The following is a 12,714-nucleotide window of genomic DNA, read 5'->3' on the forward strand; positions in this document are numbered from 1 at the left end:
TGCCTGACTTTGATGACTGGGTAACAAATGCTTTTACAATTCTAGTGGTTTCCAGTGTTTGCTTTCAACAAAATTAAAGGAGGACCTAATTGAGTTGTCAGCTAATAAATCATTAAAAGTAATTTGGTTAAAAGATCACAATATAATTTTGGCATACAACACAGAAAAAGTTTAAATAATTGAGTGATATATCTCTGCTAGAATAATTTTCATTTCCATTTATTTATTTTTTAAAATATGAAATATATTGCTTAATGCTGGCATTTGTAACCATGAAAAAGAGGAGTAAATTTGAGGATGAATCCTGGATGATTCTAGAAATAAGTTATATTAATCCATGTCTACATAAAGTAATTAGAGTAAAAACTCATTCATCTCATTAAAAATGATTTGTTTAATAATTACCTGTCAAATCTTGATTGTATTGATTAATTATGTATTAGTAATAATTCTATAAAACTGAAAACCGTGCTTTCTTTGGCAGCATGTATACTAAAATTGGAATGATACAGAGGAGATTAACATGGACTCTGCAAGGAACGCATGCAAATTCATGAAAAACGAATTCATAAAAAACAAACAAAAAATTGAAAATAAATAAGTACATTTTTTTAAATCAGAAATTACAATCATCAATTTTTTTTAAATTGTTTAATATGGACCTATTCTTCCATTTCCTTTGCTTGGAATAAGGGAATAAGTGAAAAGAGAAAATGTTTGAATGATACATATGTCATTAAAATATCTACTGATGAGGGACGCCTGGGTGGCTCAGTCAGTAGAATGTCTGTCTCTTGATTTCGGCTCAGGTCATGATCTCTGGGTCCTGAGATCTAGCCTCGTGACGGGCTCTGTGCGGGGCGTGGGGACTGCTTAAGATTTTCTCTTTCCCTCTCCCTCTGCTCCTCCCCCAGTCCCTTACCGTGTGCACTCTCTCTCTCTCTCAAAACAAAACAAAACAACAACAGCAAAACAACAACAAAACAAAACAAAACAAAAAGCCCAAAACTAATTAAAATATCTACTGCTGATATGATTTGGGTGAGATAGTTTAGACCCTTGTTTTAATAATGATATAAATAAGTTTTTTTTTTTTTTTTTTTTAAGATTTTATTTATTTATTTGAGAGAGAATGCATGAGAGGGGATAGGGTCAGAGGGCAAAGCAGACTCCCTGCCGAGCAGGGAGCCCGATGCGGGACTCGATCCAGGGACTCCAGGATCATGACCTGAGCCGAAGGCAGTCGCTTAACCAACTGAGCCACCCAGGCGCCCCCGATATAAATAAGTTTTTAAAAGTAGAAGTACATGAGGGGCACCTGGGTGGCTCAGATGGTTGAGCGTCTGCCTTCAGCTCAGGTCATGATCCCAGAGTCCTGGGATCGAGTCCCGCATCTGGCTCCCTGCTGGGCGGGGAGCCTGCTTCTCTCTCTGCCTCTGCCTCTCTCTCTCTCTCTCTCTGACTCTCATGAATAAATAAATAAAACATTTAAAAAAATAAAAAATAAAAGTAGAAGTACATGAAAATACAACATTAAGGATAATTTTGAAAAGAAAATACCTATAACTCTAGCAACCTTAACAAACACATTTTCAATTATTTTTGTCCTCTAGTCTGTGTATTATTTTTGTAAAATATATCAATCTATTTTAAAGAAACTTAATCCTAATTTTTGTTATTAGACATATCTCAAGGGAAAAATGTACAACAGAGAGATCATTTATGTTAACAAATGTGGTGGATAATTTTAGCATTATTGAGGGTAGGTCAACCAGATATTATGTAATTTCTGCTGTGATATAATATTAGGTATATAATTTCACCAATGATTATTCTAATCAAAAATGTCTCATTTGAATTCATCAAGCTTTTACATTTAACTTACAGTTTACTGAAAATATGGCAGAGCAATAAGCTAAAGGACATCAAGAGGAAACAAGCAGACAAAATCAGAAGGTAGGATGTTCTTTTGGACAACTGTCCCATTCACGTCAACAAATCAGTGTTAATTAAAAACATACCTCATTAATGAAAATCTGGAAATATTCCAAACTGAGGATGCAATGCCAGTGTAAGATAAAAATGGCATCTCAAATCAGAGAGGAAAAGATACAACTTTGTAATAAATAAGTTTGTGTAATGAGAGCTACATAGAGAAAATAAATGTAGGTCCAGTCCTCCTATCATGTGCTGGATAACTTCTAAATGGGTTAGACATTTAAAAAAAAAAAAAAAAGAAAAACCTTAAAAGTACTAGAAGAGAACATAGGTGGTAGGTTTGACTAAAAATCCAAAATGGAGAAAATTGTCCATATTAGGACACAATTTATAAACAAAATAATGGAAAATATCAGTAAATTGATAAATTCACCACTGAAAAATAGAAAATGATAAACTGAAAAAAAAGTAATTTGTACAATAGATATGGGTAATCTGTTAAATCTATTAACATATAAAAACAAACAGAAGTCCCAGTGCTATAGAAAAATGAAAAAAATATTCAGGTAGCTCAAAGAGAACAGGAATAGAAATGCTCTGAAAAATATGGAAAGATGTTCTGCTTTGCTCATAATAAGAAATTGCAAATTAAAACCACCCGGAGATCCCATTTCTCACATATTGTATTGGCTAACATCCAGAAGTTTGGCAATACCCTGTGTGGATGAAAAAGAATAAAACATTCTCCTATATTGGTAATGGAAATGCAAAATGTTAAAACCACTTTGGAAGGAAATTTAGTAATTACCAGCAACATTTTTGCATTTGTTTTGTGACCCAATAATACTGCTTCTAAGAACATATCCCAAAAATACACTGAGAAAAATATGAAAAATAAAATGATGTGTAAAAGGCTATTTGTGGTAGCAATACCTGAAAAATAAAGCCTGGGGAAAAAACGCAAATGTACATCAATAAGGGACATGAGTTAGTTAAATACACACAATAAAGTAGACTAATAGAGTTCTAGGCAATACTAATCCTAACACACAAAAGGAATATGTCTATAAACTACTAAGGATTTTTCTCCAGTATATATTGGTAAATAAAGAAAGCTAGATGGAGAGAGTGGTGTAATATGCTATTGTGTACCTAAGAAGGGGACAGTATATGCAATCTGTTAAGTATAAATAGGAATACATTAAATATAAGCAAACAGGGGTGCCTGGTGGCACATTGGTTAGGCGTCCGACTCGGTTTGGGCTCAGGTTGTGATCTGAGAGTCATGAGATCGAGCCCCGTGTAGGGCTCTGCTCAGTGCAAAGTCTGCTTAAGATTCTCCCTCTGCCCCTGCCTCTCTCTCTCAAATAAATAAATAAATCTTTAAAAAATATATAAAAGCAAACATATTAACTGTTAGTATATACATATGTATGTAGCTTATTGTAAGAGCTGGAAAAATAATTTTGAAATTAGAAAACATATGGATATTTTTGGAAATAAGAGAGAAGAGGACGAAGAGGACAGAAATAACAGCTAGACTTCTTCGAATATGCTGTTTCATAGGTTTTTTCCTAGAACCATCTAAATATTCTGTATAATTGTAAAACAAAACATATTTAAAAGGGGAAAAAATAGCATTCCTAAAACCTGAAAGCAAATTGAAACAAATGAAACTATGTATTGAATTGATGGTAAAAAAAAAAAAAACACCCAAAGTGGAATTAGTCCAAGTGCCTTTAAAACACATTAATTTAACTGGACACCCCTAAGCATATAGAGCAAGGACAAAAACATTTTTTAAAATAGAACTGTTTTCAGTATATATTTTGTTAGTAATTAAGGATACTATTAGTCTCATACATAAATACACACAGTTATCCTCTTTCCCATTTCATAAGTGTTAGATGTTTTGGTCGTAAAAACTTTTGAAACAGGTGGAGGCATAAGCAAATGTGACAGATGAAGTTTTCAAGAACATCAAATTGGGGCGCCTAGGTGGCTCATTTGGTTAAGTGTCTGCCTTCGGCTCAGGTCATGATCCAAGGGTCCTAGGATCAAGTCCCACATCATCATGCCTCTCTCTCTTTCTCTCTCTGTCTCTCATGAATAAATAAAATATTTAAAAAAAATCAAATAAATGTGAGAAGAAATTTTAGAGACATCAAAGCAAAAACGATTCTTAGATACTGATTGGAACAACTTTAGGTTTAATGAAGATAATTTAAATATAATCTGTGCATTAAAGAGTCAAAAAGTGCAATGGAAATAGAAGAAATGGAGACAAAGGTACAATACAGAAATGGTGAAATGAAGACAAATGATGACAGAGGTCACAAAAGAGGATGTACTGTAAGATCACATTTCAGAAAAAAAAAAAAAGGTCTTTATCCTTAGAAAAAGTCTGGAAGTATGTTTGGGGTTGGGGGACAGTTCATATTGTTCTTGCTCCCTTTATTTTCTAATTTTCTACACTGGATATTTACTTCCTCAGTAAGAACATGTAATCTTATCTAAGAAATAAAACATTCATTTTTTCTACCCTCAGGCCATGATCTCAGGGTCCTGGGATCGAGCCCTGCATGGGGCTCCCTGCTCAGTGGGGAGTCTGCTTCTCCTGCTCCCTCTGTGTGCTTGCTCTCTCTCTCAAATAAATAAATAAATAAATCTTTAAATCTGAATCTTTAAAACAGGATTATAATTTATTAAATTATTCCCCATTTCTTTTGTTATATTTGAGACCGTTAATACTCTGAATGTTTTAAGAGTCATTTAAATGGAACAATGTAAATCTAACTCAATTAAAACTAAAGTCTTTATCATTTAGTCCTTTACAGATTGAAAGATCTAACATTTCTCAAACTACTCCTCATTCAAAGATTGATTTTCCTGAAGTTTAGTTTTTCTTCTACCACTTGCCACTTAAAAGCTATACTTGATTTTGGTCATGCAATTGTTCTTAAGGCACACACCTAGTGATTAAAATAGATTTTATTTCTGCCTGTACTTTTCTTTACCAAATAGAAAATACATTATTTTTTATGTCATTACTGAAAAGACTTCCATCATTGCTAATTGATTTTTTTTAAGTATTTTTATTCAATTGTTACTATGAAGACATATTCAGTGATCCAGACCAGGCATTATCTTACTAGCCCAACACAGTCAGTTACCATAGTTTATACTGTATATTGTAAGCTAAATGACAAAGTATGAGAATAATTGATGGGAATTTTACATGGTCCAGTGATATAAGTATCAAAAAAGGCATGTTTTATCTGCAGAGAGGGTATGCTTTTCTTTTCTACAATTCCTTCTTTCAATATTTTTAAATTACTATTATTTACTAATTTGCTTTACGCCTATAATCTTTTACCCCTCTCTTTAATAGCCTGCTTCTTGAATCTTCCCTTCAAATTATAGTCAAAATTGAAAAAAAATAGATATATTTATTATAGGTGATAGTTCCTCATGTCCCCAGAAATATAATTTTTAGAAGAATTTTAACTACCATTCCTTTGGCAGACTGACAATAGAGCTTTAGTCAAGAAGAGTAATAATTCTTTCTTATCCCATTTCTCACCGTGGTAAACAACAGCTCTTGGTTTTTTTAGGACTGGCAGCATTCATGGTCAGCAGTTGTAACTTCAGCATATGTTACTGGAATGTCATTCTGTTTAGGGCTCCTGCATGTTTGGGAAACTATTAGGTTTGGGTATTGTGATTAAGATGAAGGTCAGTTTGGCCATAACTTTTTTATGGAGACTTTGAGAGTCCAGGTTTACTACTTACTAAACTGTTCTAAAATGAAGTGTGTATCCTTTATAAGAATCACATCTTAGAAAAAAGTGTGATCCTTATAAAAATGATGCAAGTGATTTTAATAAAGGGGCTACAGAAAAGGGAAGCTATAACCTGCTCCCCCCTTTCACTCTGGTCCCATCTGTTGTAAATGAATAAAGGCACAAATTGGGTTTTATGCTGAACACTTTAAAGTCAGTAGTGGTTTAAGGTTATAAGCAAATGAAAACCAGAAGGAGACTTGGAAGTTCCTCGAACCTATGTGCTTGAAGATACAAGTTTCTACCAGGTAACTATAGTGAGAAAAATGACGAGGATAAAGCTGGCAAATTCAAGAAAGGATACTCCCATATTCCCAGTCACTTTGTACTCTGGAGTCAGTTTGTGAAAAGAATCTTCTTGAGTCTGGGCCAAATTAAAACTAGAAGATGTTAGAAAAAAAAATGTATAAAGCTAAATTATTTCACTTAATGATGTCATTCTTTGCTTAAGAAACCTTTCTATGGTTTTTGTTGTTAAAATGACCTTTCTTTTGTGAAATGATTATACTTAGAGGTCATATTTTGCTGTTGTTTTTATTTTTCCTTTTAACTCCTTATTTATCCAAAATACATTGTTAGTAACTCTATACAGATTAATAGTTATTTTTTAAATTGTACTGACAGTGAAATGGAAGGGTAGGAGAACCACAGAACTGGTCCAATTTACTCACATAAAAGTGCTTTACCCAACATGACATCGTGTTCTGGCTGTTCTAACATACCCGGTTGAGGAAATAGACTAAGATATGAAATATAAGGCATGAAGGATTGAATAGCTTAGCATTGAGAAACTCAAGAACAGTAAAGGAAATCCTTTTAAGGGTACTGTTCCCTCAGCCTGGTAGCCTCTACTTTTGAAATCCTCACACTTTTGAAAGGCCTTACTCATTTAATATTTGTCTCCTTTGTTAAATCTTCTGGGCTACCCCCTTTTAGGCTAAGATCTGCCTCTCTATTTCACCAGAATATCTCCATAGGGAGTATATACTCTTTAAAAACTGCCTGGCTCAAAATGGACATTTATCAACTCAAATGTTAGCTGAGCTGGACGGAGTTTATCTTACTTATTCTGCTTATTTGGCTTTTGATTACAATTACCATAGGTTTTTCCTATATCTCATCTCATTTGGGAAGAAGAAGCTGGTGCCATGTAGTAATTCTGGGCTTTCTTTGTTTGGCCTGTCTGCCAGGATAGAAGCAGGGCCTCCAAGTTCAGAAGGTGAACTAGGATCGGATTACTAAATTCTGACCTAATGCTTTTTTCCTACTGACTCAGGATAATGAAAAAAAATGCACTCACTTTGTATATGAAGATTCATGTAGCATCCCAGCCCTTAAAGAAATCCTATCAAATACATTAAATGATTTTAACAACTAGAGAGAGAGAGAAACAGAGAGAGAGTGCTATAGGACAGAAAAAAGTATTACTTTAAGAACTGACTGGTAGATTCCTATGAGAACGTGTTCTTAGTGTTTAGCAAATTTCCCCAAGGTGTGGAGATAGAAGGAACATCTACAGAATACTTCCATTTATAATTAATTTGCATCCCAATAAAATAATTTTTGCCAAAACCTTTATTACTGGTAGTTCAAGTAACACAGTGGTTAAATTCTAAATGCAGCCTTACTCTGGTTCTTTTGGATTCTTGGTATCTTCTTCCTCTCTAGCTCCAGGCCCTCAAGCCATGTTTGGTGGTCAGGACTTTCCCTGCAACCTTCTTTGATGCTCTTTCTTATCTGTGTCTAAGTCCAAGACCTCTTGGAAAGTACAGAGGCTGAAAGGCAACACGGTAGTTTCCTCATTTTTTTTTTTTTTTAAAGAAGGTGATCTTAGCTGTGATAATCCAGCTCTGATAGGGTGAGACCTTATATTTTCATAATTACTAGGGAGACTTAGTAAAGGAATTTTGTAAGTACATAAATTAATCAAGGAATTAACCTAAATATATAAAGGCCAAGTGGAATGAGAATCTATGTGATATATTGGGAAGACTTTCTGATGGAGATTAATTTTGGATTAGCACCAGAGGAATGTTGATACAGAATGGGATAGTCCAGAGCTTTGAGGAGTCAGAAAAACACTGGGGCATGTCATCTGCACCAGGGATGGAGTAGGCAATTATGAAGAGTGAGTGGGAACATGGTAGAGTCCATGTAGTGCTTCTCAGCATTCTTTAAATATAATGGCACATAGAAAATAATGTCCATTGTTTGTACTACAACTGGGGCAAATAGAAGAGGATTGTTATGATGGTAAGCATCCTCCTTAGACATCTAAGGGCTTCATTCAACAGCTCCCAGACCTAAATGATGAATCCTTGGATAATCTAAAACCTATTTTTGGTGTATGAGTTGAAAAAAAGTGGATAAACTCCTTTAAGCAGTTTTAACAGATTCTCAAGGTCGACACATCTAGGATTTCATGTCCTGGAGAAACCACATTTCTACCTGCAGTATAGCCTTGGATTCCTATGTTTGGTCCTTAAGAAATGCCTTTACCCAACAGCAAAACACACACTAATGAATTGATGTTTAAAATCAGGACAGAAAGAATGCCCTTCTTAAAAAAAAGTTACTGCTTTTCAAGTTAAAATTTTAAGCTAAGTTATTAACTTTTTTTTTTTAAGATTTTATTTATTTATTTGACAGACACACAGCGAGAGAGGGAACACAGGCAGGGGGAGTGGGAGAGGGAGAAGCAGGCTTCCCGCCGAGCAGGGAGCCCGATGTGGGGCTCGATCCCAGGACCCTGGGATCATGACCTGAGCCGAAGGCAGACGCTTAACGACTGAGCCACCCAGGCGCCCCTAAGTTATTAACTTATTAACGTAAGCTAAATTATCTCAACCCTATGAAGACAGAAACACCTGCTTTTGTGGTTCTGACAAACTATACATAAAATCATTTCTGAGGATGCCAAATCCTTGGAAAAAAATAAAGCAGAGTAAGGTATTCAAATGTGCTGGGGATTGGGAAGTTGCTTCCTACTGGAACATCATGACAAGCCCACCTCAAGGTCAGCTGAGCCCCACAGTATGTGAAGAAGCCCATGTGTCTCTCTGGGAAGTTAGTTACTTTCCAGCTCAGGACATGGCAAGCTCTGAAAGCAGAGACAAGTTCAGAATACTTGATGAACAGAAGGAAGGATAATGTGGCTAGCTAGCTCTTAGTGAGATGAGGAACATATGCTGGAGGCATATCACTACAGGCATAGTAAAATTTTGAGTTTTATCCCCAAATTCAAAGGTTTGAAATTGGTAAATCGTCATGACATGGTTTACATTTTTTGTTTGTTGTTTGTTTTTTAAGTTTTTATTTAAATTCCAGTTAGTTAACATGAAGTATAATATTAGTGTCAGGTGTATAATATAGTGATGCAACACTTCCATACATCACCCAGTGCTTGTCACAACAAGTGCACTCCTTAATCCCTATCACCTATTTAATCCATCCCCACCCCCCTGCCTGCGCACCTTCCCCCTGGTAATGTATGTTCTCTATAGTTAAGAGTGTTTCTTGGTTTGACTCTCTCTCTTTTTTCTCCTTTGCTCATTTGTTTTGTTACTTAAATTCCACATATGAGTGAAATCATATAGTATTTGTCTTTTTCTGACTGACTTGTTTTGCTTAGCAACACCCATGTTGCACATGGCAAGATTTCATTCTTTTTTATGGCTGAGTAATATTCCCATGTGTGTGTGTGTGCGTGTGTGTGTGTATACACACCACTTCTTTATCCATGCATCAGTCAAGGGACATTTGGGCTTTTTCCATAATTTGGCTATTGTTAGATAGTCCTGCTATACACATCGTGGTGCATCTAGCCCCTTGAATTGGTCTTTTTGTATTCTTTAGGTAAATATCTAGTAGTGCAACTGCTGGATTGTAGGGTAGTTCTATTTTTAACTTTTTTTTTTCTTTTTTTTTATTATGTTATGTTAATCACCATACATTACATCATTAGTTTTTGATGTAGTGTTCCATAATTCGTTGTTTGCATGTAACACCCAGTGCTCCATGCAGTACGTGCCCTCTTTAATACCCATCACTTGGCTAACCCATCCCCCCACCCCCCTCCCCTCTAGAACCCTCAGTTTGTTTCTCAGAGTCCATAGTCTCTCATGGTTTGTCTTCCCCTCTGATTTCCCCCCCTTCATTCTTCCCTTCCTGCTATCTTCTTTTTTTTTTTTTTTTTTTAACATATAATGTATTATTTGTTTCAGAGGTACAGGTCTGTGACTCATCAGTCTTACACAATTCACAGCACTCACCATAGCACATACCCTCCCCAGTGTCTATCACTCAGCCACCCCAACCCTCCCACCCCCCACCACTCAAAGAACCTCCATACCATTTTCACAGTGGGTGCACCAGTTTACATTCCCATCCACAGTGCATGAGGGTTCCTTTTCATTCACATCAATCCCAACACTTGTTATTTCTTGCATTTTTTTAAAAAATTTGTTTATTTATTTTAGAGACAGAGAGAGAGAGTGGGGCAGGAGGGGCAGAGAGAGAGGGGGAGAGAGAGATAATCTCAAGTAGACCCCCTCTGAGCATGGAGCCCGACCCAGGGCTCAGTTTCACAACCCTGAGATCATGACCTAAGCCAAAATCAAGACTCAGACACTTAACCCACTGAGCCACACAGGCACCCCAACTTGCATTTTTTATTTTAACCATTCTAACAGGTGTGAGGTGATGTCTCATTATAGCTTTGATTTGCATTTCCCTGACGATGAGTGATATTGGTCATCTTTTCATATGTCTGTTGACCATCTGGATGTCTTCTTTGGAGAAATGCCTGTTCATGTCTTCCGCCCATTTTTAATTGGATTATTTTGGGGGGGTATTGAGTTATATCAGTTATTTATATATTTTGGATACTAACCCTTTCTCAGATATGTCATTTGCAAATATCTTCTCCCATCCAGTAGGTTGCCTTTTAGTTTTGTTGATTGTTTCCTTTGCTGTGCAGAAACTTTTTATTTTTTATTATTATTATTTTTTTATTATTATGTTATGCTAATCACCATACATTACATCGTTAGTTGTGGATGTAGTGTTCCATGATTCATTGTTTGCGTATAACACCCAGTGCTCCATGCAGTACGTGCCCTCTTTAATACCCATCACCAGGCTAACCCCTCCCCCCTCCCCCCTCCCCTCTAGAACCCTCAGTTAGTTTCTCAGAGTCCATAGTCTCTCATGGAGAAACTTTTTATTTTGATGTAGTCCCAATAGTTTGTTTTTGCTTTTATTTCCCTAGCCTCAGGAGACACATCTAGAAAAATGTTGCTACAGCCGATGTCAGAGAGATTACTGCCTGTGCCCTCTTTAAGGATTTTTATGGTCTCAGGTCTCACAATTATGTCTTTAATCCATTTCAAATTTATTTTTGTGTGTAGTGGAAGAAAGTGGTACCCTTTCATTCTTTTGCAGGTGGCTGTCTAGTTTTCCCAATACCATTTGGTGAAAAGAGACTGTCTTTTTTCCATTGGACATTCTTTCCTGCTTTGTCAAAGATGGGGAGATGTATTGCAGAGGAGCAAGTGTGGAATCTTAGAGACTGATTGGAAGACTCTTGTGGCAAATTAGGCAAAAAATGATAGCTTGAAGTGGAATGGTAGTAGTGGAAATGAAACAAATTGGCTAAATTCTAGCTATAATTTGGAGAAAGCATCTTCCAGAATCAGAAATTCAAAATTGTTAGAGTCCCAGAGATTATTACATTAACTTACTTCAGAAGAGACTGATATATAAAAGCAGAATGCTAAATTTTTAAGAAAGAAGATAGCCTAAATCTAACCTGTCAAAATAGTCTGTCTCTGTATATGGAAAACAACTGGGGAAGCAAAAAATATTTACTTGGGTTGAGTGGAAGGCAGACTAGTCCTGCATAGACTTTGCCAATATTGTCCTTTGATTTTTTTTTTTTTTTAATGATTTAAAGACACACAAGTCCATTTTGGTGGATATAAAATATACAATCTGGTCACAGTAGTCATCTGTTCATTTGAGAATCATTCTTTCTCTGTTGGAGAACATGTTTCTCTCTGACCCATTTATAATATGAGTCACGATGCCCCAGTAATAGCTCAACTTTCAAAATATAATATTTTCATTATAGACATGCCCCATAGAATATATTCCTGGTTAATATATTCCAGTAGAACGCTCCTTGTTTTTAATAAACAAACCTCTATCTCTCATTTAATATTTTCACCTGAAAATAAAAATTGGGAAAAGTAGTTTTCATGCTCCCTAATAATACATGGTAAGCAACAACATTAACAACAAAAAAGGTATTTGGGAAAACTCTTTGGTTATATTTCTTTTTTTTTTTTTTTTTAAGATTTATTTATTTTAGAGAAAGAGAGGGCATGAGCGGGAGGGGCAGAGGGAGAGGGAGAGAGAATCTCAAGCCGACTCTGTGCTGAGCACAGAGCCCTAGGTAAGGCTCAGGCTCAGGACCCTGAGATCACCTGACCCGGAACCAAGAGTCAGAGGCTTAACTGACTGCACCACCCAGGCGCCCCTCTTCAGTTACATTTCAAATACAATGGGCAGAACTCAGAATCTCATGTCATTGCCTTAAAGATTACTCTAAATGTCAGTACTGGGAATGTTGCTGGAACCAAGAGTGACCATGTTAATGGAATATAAAGCAACTATTTTTCAATAACTATATGAATTGCTTAGTGATCAGGAAGTAATGTTTTAGGTTTATATCCTAACATGGTAGTATACTTCTTAGACAAAAAAGTGTTTTACTGTGTTGCAATTAAAAGATATTGGATGCAAATTTTAGTTTATCATGTAGTTCATAATGTTTTTTTACAATTTAAATAATAGAAAATGGATCCTGTAATACGCAGAATAATATCTCCCAAGTATACGAGGTTCTAATAGCTGGACCTTGTAAATGCCACCT

General features: G+C 35.7%; 1 non-coding gene across 1 annotated transcript; it reads left to right on the forward strand.

The window, feature by feature from the left end:
- Window positions 1-468: 468 nt before the first annotated feature.
- LOC123836185 (U6 spliceosomal RNA) lies at window positions 469-570 on the forward strand. Its single transcript, XR_006788885.1, has one exon. It is a non-coding gene; the product is annotated as a U6 spliceosomal RNA (small nuclear RNA).
- Window positions 571-12,714: the final 12,144 nt, after the last annotated feature.

The sequence above is a fragment of the Mirounga angustirostris genome, unplaced genomic scaffold, assembly GCF_029215605.1.
Source record: "Mirounga angustirostris isolate CCGP_5_RB_7025 unplaced genomic scaffold, mMirAng1.0.hap1 SCAF_12, whole genome shotgun sequence".
Taxonomy (NCBI): Eukaryota; Metazoa; Chordata; class Mammalia; order Carnivora; family Phocidae; genus Mirounga; species Mirounga angustirostris.